This window comes from Monodelphis domestica, chromosome X (assembly GCF_027887165.1).
Source record: "Monodelphis domestica isolate mMonDom1 chromosome X, mMonDom1.pri, whole genome shotgun sequence".
Classification (NCBI taxonomy): Eukaryota; Metazoa; Chordata; class Mammalia; order Didelphimorphia; family Didelphidae; genus Monodelphis; species Monodelphis domestica.
Genome location: NC_077235.1, coordinates 85624139 through 85644850, shown reverse-complemented (window position 1 = coordinate 85644850; position 20712 = coordinate 85624139). Strand labels below are relative to the sequence as shown.

General features: G+C 46.1%; 1 protein-coding gene across 1 annotated transcript in view; it reads left to right on the top strand.

Annotated features, from left to right (window-relative positions):
- The window catches only part of TMLHE (trimethyllysine hydroxylase, epsilon), a 94139-nt gene that overhangs the window by 52752 nt on the left and 20675 nt on the right, over positions 1–20712 (top strand). The window lies entirely within an intron of this gene.

Here is a 20712-nt window from a genome sequence, read left to right as displayed (position 1 = left end):
GACCCCCCAGGAGGGGGATTCCATGACCTCTCGAGGCAGCCCCTGCCACTTTGGGCTAAAGTTTGTCCTGATATCAAGCCAAAATTGGCTTCTTGGCAACTCCTGCTCATTGCTCGTGGCTGGGCCCTTCTCGTTAGACAGAACAGCCATGTGACCCTCTGAGTGCCTTTGGTAGACCCTCTCAGGACATGGACTTGAGGCCTTGCTCTGTCCTGGCTGCCCACACCATTTACAGCCTTCTAGCTTATCAGTTTCCTCCTTAAACAATAGCATGCCAAATTGAACAAAGTACTCGAGGGTCCTTGCTAGGAACTTCCGTATTGTCTGAAGCTGTGCCTTCCTTGACATAGCCCAAGATTCCATCAACCATAAACATTTATTAAGCACCTCCGCTGTGCTAAGCATTGGGGATACAAAAAGAAGAGAGAGGGGAGGGGGCAGGGTAAATAGGAAATAATTAACAGGGGGAAAGCCCTGGAATTAAGAGGGGTTGAGGAAAGCTTCCTGTAAAAGATGGGATTTGAGTTGGGGCTTTTAAAGGAGGCAAGGGAGATCAGTGGGTGGAGATGAGGAGGGGAAGCATTTCAGGCGTGGGGACAACCAGGGAAAACGACCGGAGCTCCGAGAGAGAGTCTCGTTTGTGGAAGAGCCAACGCCACGGGGTGGAAGGGTATGTGTCAGAGCTAGGAATGAGAAGACTGGAAAGGGCTTAGAAAGGGCGAGGCTATGAAGGACTTTGAATGCCATACACAGCATTTTGTGTTTGGCCTTGAAGGCCAGAGGAAGCTCCTAGAGTTTATTGAATGAGAGAAGGGCCACTGAGTCAGATCCATGCTTCAGGACAATTACTTGTTGACTGAATGGAGAACAACTACAGTGGAGAGAAATTTGAGGCAGGCAAGTTGACTTGAAGGCTTTTGCAGTAGCCCGAGCGAGAGGTGATGAGGGCCTGCACCAGGGTCGGGGCAGTGTTGGAGGAGAGGAGACCTAGTTGAGAGAGGCCACGAAGGTGAAATCAACAGGTTTGGACATTGAGGGGTGAGAGAAGGTGAGGCGTCCAGGATGGCAACTAGATTGCCAGCCTGCGGAACTAGGAGGGTGGTGATGCCCTCTACAGTAACAGGGAAGGTAAGGTTTAAGGAGAAAGAAGAATTCTGTTTTGGACATATTGAGTTTAAGATGTTATTGCATAGAGGGCAGCTAGCTGGCTCAGTGGTTAGAGAGCCAGGCCTGGAGATGGGAGATTCTGAGTTCAAATCTAGCCTCAGACACTTCCTCACTGTGTGACCCTGTGTAAGTTGCTCAACTCCTATTGCCAAGCCCTTACCACCCTTCTAACTTGCGACCAATACACAGATGGAAGGTATGGGGTTTTCAAAAACCTGTTGCTGGGTATCCAGTTTGAGATGTCTGAAGGTCACCTAGGTGAGATTAGAGGGCAGGAGACAAGCTCTGTCTTCTCTCCAGGAATAGATGCTTCGTTAAAACCTTGGGCAAGATCACATCAACTATGGCCATAGTATGTCACTCATGTACTGGTTGAGCAGCTCTTTCAGAAAAGGAAGTGATGTTAGTCTAGTGTGCCCTCTTTTCGAGGAGGCCATGCTGGTTTTTGTCCTCTTCGTGCCCCTTTCTAGATGTTTCTAGCTGTTTGCCCAGCATCTCTTCAATGATCTAGTATAGAATTTTGACCAAAATCCAAGTCAAGCCCAATGGCCTCTGGTTCTCTTCTCTCTGGAAAATTGGGCCATTTGGCTGTCTCCAGGCTTGCAGCACTGTGGCTTTGCAACTGTAAATGTCATCGTCCGGTATTGGAGAACATAGTTCATATGGGCCAAGCGATTGGTCCAATTGCTAAAGCACTAGGTGTTCTCCCAGAATCCCCTTGTTTATATGAGGGAGCATCTCTCTGTTAGGCATCTTCATCCTGTTACTTTGTCTTTCCAGGCCCCAGCCAGATCAGAATTAAACAGCTCTGCATCCTCTTTATTGGAAATTCCCATCATCCCATCACTGCAAGCCAAGCTTCTGTCCTTCCTTGAGCCTTCTTTTTTCTGCCAACATAGCTTGAAAAACACACACCTCATGGCTGTCCTTAGTTTCCCTTGTTGGCCGCAGTCCCTTCTGAGCGTTAGCATTTTCTTTTTATCAGATTATGTCATGCTCTCCCAGTGAAAAGGGTTTGGGCTAAAGGATCTCCGTTCAAATCCCAGCATTGTCACTTAATATCCGCGTGTGTTTGTGCCTGAGTCTCCTCCTCTATAAAATGTGGGGATTCAAATAGAGGGCCTCCAAGGTGCCTTTCAGCTTGAAACCCATGATTCTTAGAACTGATTAATTACTCTGTGCAGGACTTCTCCTTCTTCCTATCTGTAAAAGCTCGAAAAGCTCCGAGTCCCACCTCTGGCCCCAGTTTGCCCTCCTCTCCTTGTTGCACCTGCCCGAGCCCTAAACCCAGGTGGTCCTACCCAGAGAGTTGGGAACAGCTGAACTAATGCTGCAGAGGAATGAACGCTAGCATGTGGTTGGACGGCAGGGCAAACGGAGATGGGGCCTGGCCACATGCGCCAGAAGTACTCTCTACAATTGGGCCAGTTTCATTCAAGCTGAGGAGGTCTTCACTAGCCATTCCTGAGTGATCGGCGGCCCAGCTGCCTGGGGAGGTCCCATGCCCTAGGAGGGAATCAAGTCTCATCAAGCCTCCCCCAGCTTAGTAAACAGCCAGCTCCTGAGACCTCCACCAGGAGCATCCTAGCCCCAGCTGCAGCCCATCATGGAAGTAGATTATCAGGAGCTGGAATTGGCCAGGAAGAAGGGGCATGATGCCCAACGGCCTGGGTTTCTACTGTAGGCATCCTGGCCAAGGGTCTAGGAATCGAGTGATGCAAGGTGGCTTGCTGGAAAGGGAGAAAGGCAGGGGGTGGTGAAGCGAGCTCCTTGGCAAGGGGCCCTGCATGGAACACTGCTCTTCCCACTCCCACACCCCCAGTGTCCTGGGCCCCTTTACTGCATCTGGGCCAGTGGCTCAGGCTCCAAATGGGAACAGGGTGCACTTGTAGGCCCTCCAACCCTTAGCCAAAGGAAATTTGCCCTGCAGTTAGAGAGCAGGGACTCGGCATCTTTCAGGTAGCTCTAGTGTGGTGTGGTGTGTTCCCCTTCCTCATCCGCCACTGAAGCCCACGCATTCCGAAGAGTGTATTGGCTTGCACAGCAATAGATACCTGCGGAGTGCCTGAACGTGCCAGGGAAGCTGCCTCGACTCGGAGCCCTCGCTCCCTCTGCCTATTAAGTCTCAAGGACAGTTTCACTCCCTTCTTAGAGAAAAATGAGTCTCAGCAGCAGGGAACTCCCAGGCTCCTTAGGCCATTCATTAATTATTTTTCCAAAAGCAGCACTTGCTAGGTGCTTTTTTACTGTGTGCCAACTACTATTCTAAGCACTAGGGGTGCAAAATACAAAACCCAAATCAGTCACTGCTCTGAGGAGACACTTCTTTCAAATGAATTGGGGGGGGGCAGCTAAGTGGCTCAGTGGATAGAGAGCCAGGCCTAGAGACGGGAGGTCCGAGGTTCAAAACTGGCCTCAGCCACTTCCAGGCTGTGTGACCCTGGGCAAGTCACTTGACCCCCATTGCCTAGCCCTTACCACTCTTCTGCCTTGGAGCCAATACATAGTATTGACTCCAAGAAGGAAGGTAAGGGTTTAAAAAAAAAAGAAATCCAATTAGTTAATGGTGGTTTTTTTTCCAGAGAGATAACTGATTTGGGGGTCAATTAAAATTTTCTTTTGCTTCTGATTTTATTAAGATCTCCTTTAGTTTTCAAGGTATCTATTTTGGTGTTTAATTAGGTTAGTAAATCAAAATTGAATTTGATTTGTTTAAAAAAAACCCTTACCTTCTATCTTAGACACTAAGTATTGGTTCCAAGGCAGGTCAGCAATGGGGGTTCAGTGACTTGCCCAGGATCCCACAGCTAGGAAGTGCCAGAGGCTAGTTTTTAACCCAGGACCTCCTGTCTCTAGGTCTGGCTCTCCATCTACTGAGCCACCCAGCTGCCTCTGTTAGCGTTTTTCTTAAGGTTTTAGTAGTTGCACATTGATATGTTCTTTTTCCCCTCTTATGGAGGAAGACATTTAGAGATGTTCAATTTTTCCTAGTAACTACATCAGACATATCATCAAGTTATTATTGACATACTCATTGCTGTTAGTATTTTTAGTGAAATTGCTGATAATTCCCATGATTTGTCCTTTGACCCGCCCATTCTTTAGAATTAAGTTATTTAGGCTTCAGTTATTTTTTCATATAATAAAATTTTTTGTTGATATTTTCTGTTTCCTACATCACCATAATATCACATGTATTTCTCTTTCTCTATCTCCCAAGAGCTATCCCATGTGATAGACATTATTTTTGAGAGAGGAAAAACAAGTCAGCACAACCAATCAAGACATTGAAAAAACCCCAAATGAGATTCTTGTGAACCTCCGACCTCCACAAAGGGGCAGGGCAGAGTGTTCTCTCGTATCTCTTCATGCTGGGCCCTACGACCAAGTATACCATTTTATTACAATTGGTTTTGATTCTTTTGTGTGTGTTTTAGTTCTTTCTATTTCTGTTGTAGTTACTACGTGTATTGCTCTCTTGGTTCTGCTGACTTCCCTCCACATCAGTTCATAGAGATCTTTGCATGCTTTTCTGTATTCATCAAATGGACCACTTCTTACAAAAGAAGAAGACTCCATTCCAGTGACAGAGCACAATTTATTTAGCCAATCCCCTTTCGATGGGCATCTACTTTGTTTCCAGTACTTAGTTATGCAAAAAAGTTATCTAAAGAAGTACTGCTAGAAATATTTTGGATTATATGGGAATTTGTTCTCATCAATTGTTTCCTTGGGGTATAAGCCCAGTAGTGGTATTTCTAGTTTGAAGGGTATAGACATTTGCATAATTCCAAGACAATCCCAGTTAGGTGAGAGTAAACATAAACAAAGTGCCTTCTTAGGGCAGTAGTCTCATAAGCTGAAGGTCCTGAGTTCGATCAGAAAGGGGGATGTGGGACAATGGGAGAAGCTTCTAGGGCAAAATGAGGCAAAATACTTAGCTTATGCTTAGGCCCACCCAACTGGAACTGTCTTTTACCTCGGGGCCCATTATTCAGTCTGAAACTGCCAGTCTGAGATTCCTTTCAGGGTGGATTCTCCCAGGAACAGAAAACAAGAACAAGCTTGGGGGTCTCCCACTTACAAGCCAGTCCTAAAACTTGGTGCTCATCAGATCTTACTAGGCGACAAGCTTGAGGTTTCTAGATTCCATGTTGACACAATTATTACTTCTTGTGTTTTGTTATTATCATATAAAAAAGCTGTTGATGTGTGAGGATTTATTTGTAATCTGCAACTCACTTGAAACTATTGATTGTCTCAATTGGTATCTTTGCTGATTCCCTAGAGTTTTCCAAATATTCATCAGCAAACAGCTCATTTTAACTCCTCTTTGCCTTTCTCTATTCCTTTCACTTGTCTTATTGGGCATCCTTGCTTCACTCCTCTACTTGTTGGAAATAGTTCTGATTCATTTAAGTTAGTAAGCATTTATTAAGTGCCTACCATGCGCCAGGTACTGTGCTATGCCAAGGATACAAATAAGAAAAAGAAAGACAGTCCCTGCCCTCAAGGAGCTTACAATCTAGTGGGAGAAAACAACACACAAAAGGAAGCTGAGAAGGGGAGGTTGGAGCTATCTGGCCTGGGAGGGGTAACATCTTGCTCTGTGGAATTGAAACTAAGCAGAGCTGCTGATGGAAAGTGGGTTTTGATTTGGGTCTTTGTAGTGTCCTCGGGCCTCCTAGAGCAGCCATATTGCCACTAGTGTGGCAGGTGGGGAAGGGGTGCTGAGGGAGCTCGAGTATTGACCTATCTAACTTTTAGCCTTTTGTAATCTTGATATTTTGGACCATGGAAACACCAAACAGTGTGCTGAATAATTTCTGTGTTGGAGAGACTTGGGAGGGCATGGAAATGTGAGGAAATGTGCAATACAAGCTCTTGCTTGTCACGTGACCTTGAAGTCCAGATGAACAGAGCTGGAAAAAGTTCCGAAATAACTCTGCCATTGAAAAATAAGTTCAACAAGCTGGAGGGACTTCCAAAGGGGAGAAACGAAACCTGGAACCCGATGGATTTGCATGCCAATTTGAGCAGACTTAAAGAACAATCAATTCCCATGCTATAAAAACTGTTTGAAACCGTCCTTTTGCAGTCTTCCCAAAATCTGTCTGAGTCCCAAGTTTAGTCCACATAATAAAAGAGGCAGCTAAAACAGAGGAAGAAACTAAAGCCCCAACCCTAAAGCATAATGAGAAACTCGATTTTTAGATACAACATTAGCAAGGGCACACAGATTATACGTGACGAGTAGGATGGGCTTATACCAGGGAGGCAGGCTGTGTTCAATAGTAGGGAGATTATCAACACAGTTGACAACATCGCGACAAAACTCACTTGATATCAATAGATGCAGAAAAGGCTTTGAACAAGATGGGACACCAATTCCTGCTTAAGACAACCACTAGAAAATAAGAATAAGTAGAGCCTTCCTTAAAGGGATAAGTGTTGTTGCTGTTGTTGTACAGTCTTGTCTGAGCCTTTGTGGATCATAGAACACCAATGCTGTCCATGGGGATTTCTTGGCAAAGATACTGGAGCGGTTTGCCATCTCCATCTCCAATAGATTAAGGCAGACAAAGGTTAAGTGCTAAACGGTGTCTGAAGCTGGATTTGAAAACGGGTCTTCCTGAAGACAGGCCCAGTGCTCCATCCACTGAGCCAGTTAGATGCCTCCAAAATGATAAACAGTATTTATCAGAACCCAAGAGACAATGGAGATAAGCGACAGCCTTTCCAATAAAATCATGAGTAAAGGAAGTGTGTCCGGTGTCACCATTGCTATTCAGTATCATACTCAAAATTCTAGTTACAGCACTAAGAAGAAGACGAAATTGAGGGAATAAGTATAGGCAAAGAAGAAACAAAAATATCATTGTTGGAGATGTTATGATGGTTGACCTTCAGAACCCTAGAAAGTCAAGTGAAAAAGCCAAATGGAACAATGAATGACTTCAGCAAAGTTGTGGGATATCAAGTAAACTCACAAAAATAACCAGAATTTCTATAACCAGCAAAATCCAACAGAAAGAGAAAGAACATTCAAAATGACCACAGAATATGGGGAACAATAGGGAGGCTACTTTCTGGATACACAGGAACTACATGAACACAAGTAAAACGCTGTGCAAATAAAGGGGCATCGACGTAGTTGGAGAAGTACTTATTGCTCCTGCATAGGTCCAGCCAATATGTTAAAAATGACAACACTCCCTAAGTCAATTCACTTTTTCAGTTCCATGCCAATGAACTTACCAATCAAGTAGTAACAAAATTCGTTGAGAGGAATATGGCATCAAGTATATGAAGGGAATCAATTTCTAAAAAGTGCTAAGGAAGGAGACCTAGAAATATTGGATCTAGACTACAAAGGCACAATCAGTGGAATGGATCAGGTACACAATGCCCAGAAAGAAATGAGCAAAGTAACCCAGTGTTTAACAAACCCACAGATCTTAGTCATTGGGTCAAGAAGGCAAACTGGCATAGACCATTAGGCACGGACCAATGTCTGCCACGTCAGACCAAGCCAAGCTCCAAATGAGTACATGACTTAGACATAAAGGGTCACATTGTAAAGAAGTTGAGGGACAAGAAAAAAATGACCTCTGAGATCTGTGGGTTGAGGACGTCGCCATGACCAAGCAAGAGCTAGAAAGGTTGCCTGGTGGTAAAATGGATGGATTTAATGAAGAGAAGCAATAAACTGGTGGTGGTGGTGGTGGTGGTGAGTCACTCAGAACCTCAGATTTGCAAAGTTGACAAAAAAGGAAAATGACAAATGCTAGAGGGAATTTGGAGAATCAGGCACACTAATGAATGTCCTCTTGGTGGAGCTGTGATCTGAGGTTTGGAACTAAGCTGGGAAAGTTGACAATTAAATGGATACCACTAGTAGGTCTGGACCCCAAAAGGGTTCCAGATTGGAACCCAGGACCTCCCATCTCTAGGCCGGGATTTCAATCCACTGAGCCACCCAGCTGCCCCCTACAAAAATACTTCTAACAAACAGTTCTGAGGTTTGGAAACTGGGAGGTTGTCCGCTGAACGAGGAATGGGGGAAACATGGTATAGCATATGAGAATGAGAGAATATTATTGTGTCACGAGAAATTATGAATAAGGTTTCAGGTGTACCTGGGAAGACTTGTAGAATGTTTTCAAAGTGAAATGAGCAGAACCGACAGGATAATTTCTATTGTCACAGCACTGTTGTAAAGCTAGACAATGTGGAAAGGCCTGGGAATGCTGATTGACACAGTGACCCACCACCATTCCAGAGGACTCAAGAGGAAACATGCTGCCCACTCCTCCGCACAGAGGCAGTGGCTTCAAGCGAAGACTGAGGCATGTTGGTGAAGTTGAGGAGACTCGGCAAATGCAGAATTGGTTTCGCTTGCCTATTTTTTCATGTTTCGAACAGGTTTTGCTTTTCTTGCTTTCTCAGGGAGGGAGGGAGGGTTAGGAGGGGTTGAGAGGGACAGAACCTGGAGCTGGAAAAACTCAAATTGAAACTAAAAATGGTTTCAAGGAGACCTTGAGTAAGGTTCATCAACCTGACAGTAATTCAAGCAGTACTTCTAAATGCCCAAGAAAAAGAGTGTAAGTGGAGGCGAATGCCTTGGCAAGGAGAGGGGTCATTTATTTCTCATCAGGGACCAAATCGTAGGCAGCTATGTCTGTGGGGATGTGGAGAGAAGAGGGAGCTCTCGGGGAAAAGCCCCCATATTTCTGGCGATTTTTAGTGAACTCAGAGGGATGTCTTCATCTGGGCTTGACAAGTTGGGGAGTAGCCTGTGTGAAGAGTGGGATGGCCAATCAGCTAGGGAGGAGCACAAGGCTTCCCTTGCTGCAGTCAAGATAACATAATATACTTTGTAGTTGCCCCAGTTTGTGCTGTACATCTTTTATCTGTTTCTGAGCTCCCCGAGGACCAGTGACTTCAGTTTTGACTTTGTATCCATTTAGCTCAGTCCTTTCTTCCACACAGGCATACGATAAAGGTTTATTGAATGAACCAGCTGGATTTTGGCTGAGTCAGAACTAGGCACTGAGCCCTGGACCGTCACTCCCAGAATCCTCTGTTCTGATAGTTCCCTTCCTTGGATCTGAGCTAGACTCTCAAACCTGTGGAATATCTGATTGATTGTCTCTCTAGTCTCCATTTCAAGCAACAGGAAAATCAGATTAAGCCCCACCTCCCTGCCCTGGTTAACTCATTTAACTCTAAGTAAGGATTTTCTAATTGTTGGCCTCCAAGGTAATTGAATCCCTTTTTCCACCTAGCTGCCCCATTTGGGGCTGGAACCTCATCACCAGGAAACTCCTCATCCTTTGAGGTTGTACCAGCCCTGTGCTCATAGCCAGTCACTTCCCTCCCTCGGTCGGTCCCCTCTGCCCCTCTGATTGGAGAGCAGAGCCAGGAACTCCTCCCAAAGCCTCCATCTCAACAGGGCTGACTCCCAGGCCAGACAGCTCTTCCTTTCCCACCAGCTTCTGCTCCCTGGCCTGTGCTCCGTCACGCCCCCTCCCCACCTCCGCACGGGGCTAGGCACCCTCCTTCCCCTGTACTGTTCAGCTTCCTTCAGTGTGTTGTCACTCACCTCCCCCATTAGACTGTGAGCTCTCTGAGGGCAGACACTGTCTTTGACCTCTTTCTGTACCCCCAGTGCTTAGCACAGTGCCTGGCACACAGTAGATCCTTCATAAATGCTGACTGACTGACTGACTGACTGACTGACTGACAGGCAGCAGAGTTTCAGGACATCCTCCAGTTGGGCATACTGAAATCTGAGCAAAGTATTTGGATGGTGGGAATACTGTGGTTTGGGCCCCATGTGGCTGGTGGTCCAACAATTGTATCCAGATTCGAAAACAGAGCATAAGTGGTTCCCCAGTGGGGAAGGGAGGCCTAGAAGAGAGCCAGGAAAGACTAGAGGAGATCATGCCAAAGATGTGGGGGCTGTAAAGAAGGGGAAAGATGAAATGATAGAGAAGGGCATGGCCAGATAAGAGAATTTCAGCCTACAAACTCAGAATAAGAATTATAAACATGGAAGCTGGACAGCCCAGCTCACCCTGGGGCTCACATTGTCATTGACCCTTCCCTAGCCCGGGTTCTGTGCCTGCCTGGGCCTCAGACACTCAATTTCTAGGCTCATGATTAGTTTCGGGACACAAAGTTGGGAAGTTTGTTTGCTTAGACAGCAGTCATATTTAGCATGTTAAAATGGAAAACATGGCTTATCTGGGCAGTAGGGGAAATGGGGCTCCTTGAATCTTCAGAGTTTGAAGAAGCCTTGGAGGTCCTCCAAACCCCCACCCCCAGCCCTCAAGCAAGTGGTCATTCCATTTCTGCTTGAAGAGGTCTAGGGACACCGAGCTCCTTCCCACTAAATGCAAATAGATCCTTTCAAGTCTGAAAACACTGGTTGACTTAGAAGATATTTTTTATTTTGAGTCAAAATATGTATCTGTCAGTTCCATCTATTGCTTTTGTCTTTGTCTTTTGATGTTCGTCAGGCTCCAGTTTTCATGAAGATGGGGCTTTCAAAGGACAGAGCAAATATGGGGGCAGCTGGGTGGCTCAGTGGTTTGACAGCCAGGCTTAGAGAGAGGAGGTTCAAATCTAATCTTAGCTGGGTGACTTTAGGCAGGTCACTTGACCCCCATTGCCTAGCCCTTACCACTCTTCTGCCTTGGAACCTATACACAGTATTGATTCTAAGATGGAAAGGAAGGGCTTAAAAAGATGTTACCTTCTTATTTGGCTGATATTTGCCTGTCTCCAGTGCCATGGCCCCTTCTCTATTAACCACACAGCCTTTTAGCAGTCACTGTCACTGACTCAGCTGCCGTATCTGTTCAGTCTTAGTGTGATGTAAGATGTAAGCCCAGTGACCTGGACTCAGCAGTGAGTGCTTCTGGGGCATTGTCTTACTAGCCCCTTACTTACCTAGAGTTTCGGGTTTCTGCTAAACACTTGTTTAATTCTTTACAGACTAAGGAGAATTTCTTTTTCCATGTCCCCTCCCCCTATCACCATGGAACCTTGAGCCTCATTTCTCTGGACCTCGATATCCTCAAACCCCTAACAGATGAGAGAGTTTGAACTATGTGGCCTCAAATGTCCCGTCTAGCTCAAATCCATTATCCCAGACAAACCTAGAGGACACCTAGACATGATCAGTGTTATTGCAAAGCAAAAGAAGTTCTCCTTCTTCTGTTATATTTATTATCTTTTTGTTATATTGATCTGTTATATTTATTATGTTTGGACTGAGTATATTATTGCCAAGTTATGTTAAATTTTTTTGGTTGGACTTGAATATTAAAATTGGTGGTCGTCAGGGATTTAATTACTAAATCCCAAAATGAATTACTTAAGTAAATGGAATTATGGTAGTTTATTTTACAATAGAGGGAATATATTAAGGAAGAGAAAAATGGGGAGAGAAAGAGAGAGAAAGCTCTGGCTTCCTCTGAATCAGGTAGAAATTCTAAGCCATAGCCAGGGAAAAGGAGTCTCAAGACGATGGGCCTTTCTTGGAAGTTCACACCTCCAGAAAGGGCAAGGAAACTAAGTCAGCCTTCACATTCACCACAGTGACCATCTAAAAGGAAAGCAGTCTGAGGTCTCCTGCATGAGCTCCTCCAGGGGTACAGTTCTCCAGGCAAGGGTCTTCACTCCAAGTCTGAGTTTCTGTCTTCCAGTCTCTCCTCAAGGGTCTCTCTTTGCTCCAACTCTGAGTGTCTTCTTCCAGTCCAACTCTGAGTGACTGAATAATCTTGATCTATCGATTCCTCTGTTTCCTCTATTTAAAGACCTTTTTCTCTTGTGTCACCTTCCCATAATCTTACATCTACAGATGCTCTTCTTCAGGACTTCCCATTCAATGTATGAAATGAGTGTTCACACCTTTTGTAGTTAGTTAACACCTTTTGTAGTTAAAATGGGTAGATCTACTTTAAATACTGAGTTAACACTTTGGGGATTAAAATCTAAAAATAGCCTGGGGATTACAATTTTATCTTCACTATTAAGGAAGAGCTTAGGACCTGCATTGTTAAAATCAGGAAATAGCCAAATCCAATCTTCACACATCCATGGTGTTAAAGCAAATGGAGAAAAGACTTGTTCTGAGATGAGGGGAGAGTGGGGAGAGAGGATGGGAGAAACGAACTCAGTCAAAGCATCCTGAATTATGATATTTCTTCTAGTCAAACAGTAAACTCCAGATCAGAACATATGAGAAAGAATTTGTTTTCAAGCATATCGACCAACCAACTATAAAATGGACACGTGTCCCCAGGCTAACCAGTAAAATGGCCAAGAAAACCTGGAATGCTTTTCCCAGAAGCTCCTGAGTCATTCTCTACGCCATAATCTGTAGTCCCCAAGCTAGAGAAAGGACTTCCTCATCTGGCTCTTCCATAGCATTTTGGCGATGCCAAGTGTGTGAATCAGATTCTTCTTCTGCTCAGCCCCTTGCAGATCAGGAGCCCTTGGCCCTCACTGACACAGGGTCACATAGGTTGTTTGACCCACTGGGGGGTCCACTTGAGCATTGGGTCCATCCTGATCACAGCCAACCTAACCAGTTCCAAAATGTCTTCTCCTCATGGAGCTTGTTCCTAGGTATACTATTGGCATCTGTCACATTCTCTGTGAAAGCCAGGTCCTCGTGCTTGCTAACATCCAAGGAAGCCCTTCTTTGGATTTCCCTCCACGTGCTGTGCAGAGCCTGAGAGGCCAGTAGGAGTGGATCAGAGGTCGGACCATCCCTGTGTGTTACTAAAACGGGATGAAGGAGATCATCATGGCAATTTGAGAGTCTGATGAAGTGGGAGGGCAGATTTTCTGAAGGGCCACCAGTAGAGGTAACAAGGAATGAGACTGTCAGCCCAAATCCTGAATTCCTTGCCAAAGAAGAGATTGGGTAGATGATGGTATATGCCTATGAGGGTTCAGCCAAAGTAGGGTAATGAAACTGGAGAGTGTCAACCTCTAAGAAAGAGCCTGCTGAGTAGGGAGGAGGGTCAGGAAGTGGTGATGGAGAGGCGGGAGCTACTCCCCGGGGCCCAGTGTGTCTGTCTGAGCCTGAGCAGGAGCGGGAAAGAAGCTACATCTCATATCCTAAGGGGAGTCAGTGTGATGTGGTGTCTTCTGCCAGTGCCTCCTGCAATTTACCCAAGGAAACCATTCAGCAAGGCAATGATGTGGCTAGGAAACAAAGGAGCTCTGCATTTCCCAACATCCTAGCTCCCTGCCCTGCTGTCCTCAAAGAGACTTCTGGCTTCCCTTGCCTTTGCTGAGCCCTGGAGTGGAGAGGCACCAAGCAGTGTGGCAAGCAGCCAAACCCTGGTTCCTAGTGCCTGCCAAATGCAAGGTGTAAATGGGCCCAAGCACTTTTCCTGAGCCTATTCTAGAATAGCACAGTCCTGGGGGGGGGGGAAGATAAGCAGGATCAGGTGGAGAGTTGCTTCTTTTTATTGGTATCTTGTGCTTTTACGCTACCTTCATTTCCAAATATATCCCTCCCCTGAAATGTTTCTTCTGGGCTTACTATGTGCTGGGCCCTGTGCTAGGCACTGGGGGACACAAGGAGAGCATTCTGCTGGCACGTTAAAGGTAAACACAGACTTGGAGGCAGATCGATGTGCTCTATTCATTTCTGATTAAGTGCAAAGGCAGGACCAACTGCTTCTTCGTGAGCTTCCCACAGACAAGGGCTAACCTTGGACTCCGGGGTTATACGCAATATGGCTCCATATCCATGGAGGAGGAAAACAGTTCTGTTTCTGACCTCTGTGGCTATCTGTCAGTGGCCAAAGGTGCACTTGTGAGACAGAATAACCCTGCCTTGAGGAATGTTTCCCAGGACCCAAAAGCTGAGGCGATGGCCGGGTCTGGCCATCTGTGTCCAGCTCAGTTTGCAAGAAGAGCTCATTGTATTTTGATTCTTTGTGGGCAGTCCAGCCCATGATTGCCTATTCTAAGTGGTCCCTGACGTTGGCCAAGGTTCTTTTCTCGGTGCGTGGCGGCTGCAAGGTCAGCTGAGACCCTCGCACTCGGTGCTGCTGACATCTCGCTGCACTCCCTAGCACAGACATTGTGGATTTTGAGCTCGGGAGCCCTGGGTCTTAGCACTGAAATAACTATTTCCAAAGCTGAAACTGCCCCAAATTGGGTCGTATTTGGCCTGGGATTCAGATCCACTGGGCTGTGGGAGCGTGGCTGCTGCTGTTCCACTGATAAGGATTGAGAAGGTGGGGCAGCAAAAAGCCAGACTTGTAGCTTCACCCAGTGAAGCATCTGATTCATTTCTTGCCATGAACCACGCATGTCACCCAGATCCCAGATCTCTCCAGGTGTCCATTTGGAAGGAAGCAAGCGAGCATTTATTCGGTACCTCCTTCATGCCAGGACAGTGCTAAGCATTTGACAAGTATTACCTCACAACAGTCCAGGCAGGGAGGTGCTATTGTTGATGCCCATTTTACAGGTGAAGAAATTGGCTAGTAGGTGTCTGTGGTGGGATTTGAACTTGGGCTTTCCTGCCTCTGGATTCAGGGCTCTGTACATTATGGATGGCATCCCCTAGCAGCCTCGATAGGAAGTCCCATTTTTCCAGGAAAGCATCAGAAGTCAGTTTGTTTGAGAACTTTTCACTCAGCAGAGCAGAGCACCCCATTAATAATGCTTTTAGCCTATGCAGTAGGGAGCAGGGAGGCTGCCAAAGGGAAGGAAGGGAGGGTCATGCCCCTGGCGTGTTCGTTCTCCTTGGCTTCCGTGCTTCATGTAGTGGTGTGACAGCACCACCAGGAGCCATTTTCTGTCTCGGTTGGGGAAGACAATTGAGTCTGTAGTGCTCTACCTACTCGAGGGCATATAGGAAGGTTGAGGCCAGGCTGGATCCATTCCAAGAAGCCCAACATTCAGTGCCCATGGGCCTGTTTCAAGGCCAGTCTGACAGTCGGAAGGCATTTCAGAGAGTATCTGGTCTTCAGAGGAGTAGATTGGGCTGTCTTACGGCACCCACTGAGGAGGAGCCACCCCAGCTTTGATGAGAGAGCTTCCCTGGCTTCTAGTTACTGGTAACTTCAGCAGCAGGGCAGAGACCCAAGGGCAAGAGCCAGACTACTGCTTGCCTGACTTCCTCCTTCCATTTACGTGAAGCCTCCAGCGCTTCTGTGCAGGTGTGGTGGCCATGCCATGTCTGTCCTTGCCGAGCAAAGATGGAGGGCTGCCCAGTTGAGCATCTAGCTGCCTTCAGTGAGTTCATCTGGAGGCCTAAATGAACCACACAGCAGGAGCCCCAAAATTTCTACCCGGAATGATCACTGACTTACTGTCAGCATTCTTTGAAAACTCACAGAGGACCACCGAAGGGGAAACATCTCAGTTTTCAAAGATGGAAGAGTCTGCAATACTGTAGGCCTGTGGACTTGGATAGCTTCTAGAACATCATCAAAGGGATGGCTTGTGAGCACTTCAAAGGGGACCAGCGGGCACAGGAAGTGAGTGAGTTAAGCTTCATAAGAACAGGACTTGCCAGACTCACTTAATGACTTTCTTTAGCTGACATCCTGGAGTGGGAGATTGCGACATAAGGGATGAACAGTGTCCACCTAGATTGGAGCCAAACGTGGCAAAGTCTCTCAGGCTTGTCCTTATGGACAAGATGGAGGGGTGTGGGCTAGATGGATGAGAATTCATAGAAGAAGAATGATTGGTGGATCAGTGTCCTAGTGGAGGGAGATTTCAAGTGGAATGCTTCCGAGGTCTGGCCTTGGCCAGAGGCGGGCTATTTGTCAAGTCTGTAATGATACAAGTTTGCAGGTGGGGTGATGGTTAGCTTGTGTAGCTTGGAGAAAGGAGGATTTGGAGTGCAAAACAAGGCCTGATGGCTGTTTTCAAATATTTGTAGAAACGAAATTATCCATTTTCTTACTGTAAGTAGAAATTGCAGAGAGGCCAAGTGAGACACAAGGGAAAACATCCCTTATAATCAGAGCTCTCCACATGTGAGTGAGGCAAACAGAGGTGAAGTGACTTGCCCAGGGTCACACAGTTACTCTCTGACACCAGATTTGAATTTGGGTGTTCCTGACTCCACACCTGGAACCCTTTTCACTTCAGCCTTGGGCTGGGGAGGTGGGGCAGGGTGACAACTTGTGTGTGTGTGTGTGTTTGATGAACTCTAAGGATACTTTCTACTTAAATGATGGATTCTATGGTGGAGTCCCTCTTAGCTCCTTGCTGTTTCACCCCCAGTCTCTTCATTGAATCATCTGCCAAGCCCTGGCCTTTCTTTCCTCCCATTCATCCCCTTCTTCCTCTCCTCTTGTTTGGATGATTATAATAGTCTCCTAATTGATCTCCCTCATCCTCCTCAATCCATCATCCACACAGCTCCCAAAATGATCTTCTTAAAGTTCAAATCTGATTGTGCTCTACTTTAGAAGCTTCACTCTGCTCAGAAGGCCCATGATCTTGAAAGGGAAGAAAACGAAACTGTGACATTTGGATCTTCACCAGCCTCTAAGTGAGAGTGAGCATTTCCTTCCATTATGAACAGAGACACCAAACCTTCCTTCTGAGAAAGGATCCACTGGCTTCACCAAACAAAAACTTCAACTTGTCTGTTTGTCATTGAAAGCCTTTCTCAGTCTGGCTCTAGTTTCCCTTACAGCTCAGCTCACAGGCCACCTCCTTCTGAGGGCTTTACCTCCTTCTCCTCCCTATCCCCTCTCCCAGTTGTATTTCTTCCCCCAATTTTCTTGAGTACATATACGTGTATGTGCGGTGTTTCCCCCTATAACATGTAAACTCCTTGGAGGCGGAGACCATTTCACTTTCTCCTTTTTATCCACAGCTCGGTACAGTAATTATACTTAATTAAGGAAGATTTATTCCCCCCCCTTGCTCCCACACTTAAATAATTTAATTGGTCATTGATTGATTGATTGATTGATTGATCGATCGATTGATTCAGCAGTCTTTGGATCCCCCTGCTGGGGAATGGTAGTACAGCAGGCAGCCATGTCACTGCAGGTAAAAGGATGGTGCACTGAGCAGAAGTGATGATGTCATATGCCATCTGAGAGTCACGAACCTTCAGAGGTTAGTAATTGGGGAAGTTTTGGGGCAGTGGGGAAGGGCACCCTTGGTCCAGGCTGTACCTAGGATAAGGAGAGGTTATGCTGGAGACAAAGGTGTGCCTCAAACTAGGCTAACCCACTGCCAGTGTAGCGAGGCCTGTTCTGCACATGTAGCACCAGGGTGACCTTGTGTGGCTCTAAGGGAGGCAGAAGAGACATCTGTAGCCTCTTTGCCCCCGCCTTGCCCCACCTTCTCCAAGGGAAACCTTCATTCTGCCAGGTCGGGCAACAGGAGGTTGGAGCCAGGGATCACCACCCTGCTCTCCTCCAAGAGAGGTGATACTGAGCTCTATCTGCTAACTCAAACATTATCTGCTCCCTTCAGAGTGAAAGGTTGAAGCATATCTAAGGGATGTGATCTTCGGGTTCAAACTGAGTTTCTGGTGGTTAATCATTAATGGGGAAAGGGGGAACCCACGCTTTATAGCCAAGGCCTGACTTCCTTATCCTCAGATACCACCATGAATTCACATAGTAAGCAGTGAAGAAACCAGAAATCAGAGAAAGGATACATAGGAAAACTTTTAGCAGACAATACAGAGTGAATGAGCTCTCCTGTGGGGAGGGAGGAAAGTCAGCCAAGTCAGAGAGAAAGTCCCTGCTGGAGAGGGGGACATAAGGAAGACTGGTAGCTCCTCTCACGTCAGCTTCTTCCCCATCTTATTCTCCCTTCAGCAACCGAAATTGGGCCTAGTGTCTTCCATTTTCTCCGACTGGGCCAAAACTGTTGTGGTACCCTAAGAGACCCGAGAACTTGAAGGGGACCAAACCTCTCCTCTCTCCCATTTTTGCCAGCTCCACCCTGCTCCTCATGCAGGTGTGAGGTGTTGACCTCCTACAGTGTGAAGGGAATTCCGTACCAATGAGCTTTCTGTGATATTGCCCTCACCTGCTTCTCTTCCTACTTCATGCATGGGTCATGAAGTGACCTTAGAGGTCACCCAGTCTATCCTCTTCATTTTACAAGTGGTCCAGAATGATGGCTGACTCCAGGCCTGATGCTCTATCCATTGTGCTCCCTTTCTCATTTGTCCTTTTCAGAAGCCTCTCTCTTCTCTAAGATTTTTCTTAGGTGTCATCTCCTCCATGAAGATATCCTGAACCTTCCCGGCTGAAAGTGTGCTTTCTTTCCCTCCTCAGATTTCTCTGGACTCATTTGTCTGGTTCTCTTCTTTGTCCTCACCGGATCCTAGTTTGTATCATTCTGATTTGGGTACATTTTCTGTCTCAAGAAAAAGAAAGAGGGGGGCAGGGGGTCTGCTTCTATCTGTACTCAGAATCCATCACTTCTCTCTCAGGTGCTAGAGAACATTTGTCATGGCGAGGCCTTTGGAACATTATGAATCACTGGATCACGGGCATGGCTCATTGTAGCAATCAAAGTTGCCAAGTCTTTCACAGTTGATCAGTTTTTACACTATTGCTAATTAGTATTGCTGATACGCATACAACACTTGGATAGGAATAAGTGGAGCTTGTAAAATGATGAATGGTATTTATTACAAACAGTAAACAGTGCTGGGAAAATTGGAAAGCAATCCGAGAAAGTAGGCAGAGACCAACATCTCCCACCACATACCAAGGTAGGACCCAAATGGGTACACAGCAGACGTATGGGATGATATGATAAGCAAGTTAGTTAGGGGAGCAGGGAAAGGTTCTGCTGGAGTGCCCAGGGCAATCTACAGGGAGAATGCTTTGGTCTGATACTCGATGGCACAGGTTGAATTGCTGGCACCCCAAGAGAACTCTTGGGAAGTAAAATTGTATTACTCCTGACTAGGAGACAAAAGAGCTAATGGATGCGAATTCCCCTCTTCGGGGGCCTAAGGGACACTGGGTGTTCTAGTTCTGCTCAATTCATTTTGTATCAGTTCACATAAGTCTTCCCAGATTTGTTCTGAGGGCATCCTAGTCCTCATTTCCTACAGCACAAGAGTTTGCCATTACAGTCAGATGCCATGACGTGGTCGGGCATTCCCTAATGGATAGGCATCCCCTGAATTTCTAATTCTCTGTCACCACAAAGAGCTGCCGTGAACATTTTTGTCCGTAGGGGCCATTCTCTTTATTCTCTTTGGGATACAGAAGCAGCGGCAGTATTGTTGGGTTGGGGACATGCACAGTTTGATAGCCTTTTGGGAAGAGTTCCAAATAGCTCTCCAGAACGGTTGCACCAGTGTGCATTTGGGTCCACATTTCCCCACTCCTCCAGCATTTGTCAGGAACGTGGAAGGTGGTACTTCAGAATTATTTTTATCTGCATCATCTCTAATTGTTAGTGATTTAGAGCTTTGTTCATGTGACAATCAATAGCTTTGATTTCTCCTCCTGAAAACTGCCTGTTCATCTGTGACATTTAGCAATTTGGCCTGGTGGCCTATACATTTTAGAAATGAGACTTTCATTTGAAAAACTCACTGTAAAGATTCATCTCCCTCCACCTCCCGAGTTTTTGGCTTTCCTTCTCATTTTGGCAGCTTTGCGTTTTTGTGCAAAGCCTTTTTAATTTGCTGCAATAAAAATGATCCGTTTACCTCCCATGATCCTCTGTGTCTTGGCTGGTCCCGAGCTATTCCCTTATCTATAGTTCTGATGGTTAAATTTTTCCCTGCTCCCCCAATTTGCTTATCATCTCCTCACCCTGTATGTCTCAATCATGTACCCATTTTGACCCTCTCTTGGTAGATGGTGTGAGACGTTGGTCTAGGCCTGCTCTCTCTGACTGCTTTCCAGTTTTTCCAGCAGTTCTTATTGTTTGTTCTTGGTTCTAGTTAGCTAGTACTTATCGTTTTAAGAATAGTCCCATTTAGGGAGCAGCTGGGTAGACAGGAGGTCCTAGGTTCAAATCCGGCCTCAGCCACTTCCTAGCTGTGTGACCCTGGGCAAGTCACTTGACCCCCATTGCCTAGCCCTTACCACTCTTCTGCCTTGGAGCCAATACACAATATTGACTCCAAGACGGAAGGTGAGGGTTTAAAAAAAAAAGAATAGTCCCATTTATTCCTATGCTTTCTAGTGTTTTAAATAGGAATGGGTTGTATTTTGTCTACAACTTGTTCTGCATCCCTTAATATAATGAAATGATTTTTCTTGTTTGTGTCATTAATAGTCATTGTGCTTATAGTTTTCCTAATAATACTGAAGCAGCCCTGCATCCCTACTCTATCCCCCTGGCCATCGTGTACGAGCTCTGTGCTGTGCTGGTGCAATCTCCCGGAAGAGATTTGATCTTGATGTTTTTTATCGCTAGCCACTAGGGAAATTGCCAAGACAGATAGAAGCAGAACTCGAACAGCTTAGAAAAAGGTGACCCCACAAGATGGCTGGCTCTCAAAAGCCGTGTTTGGGATATAGAGGGGATTTAGTCGGAGTCTTG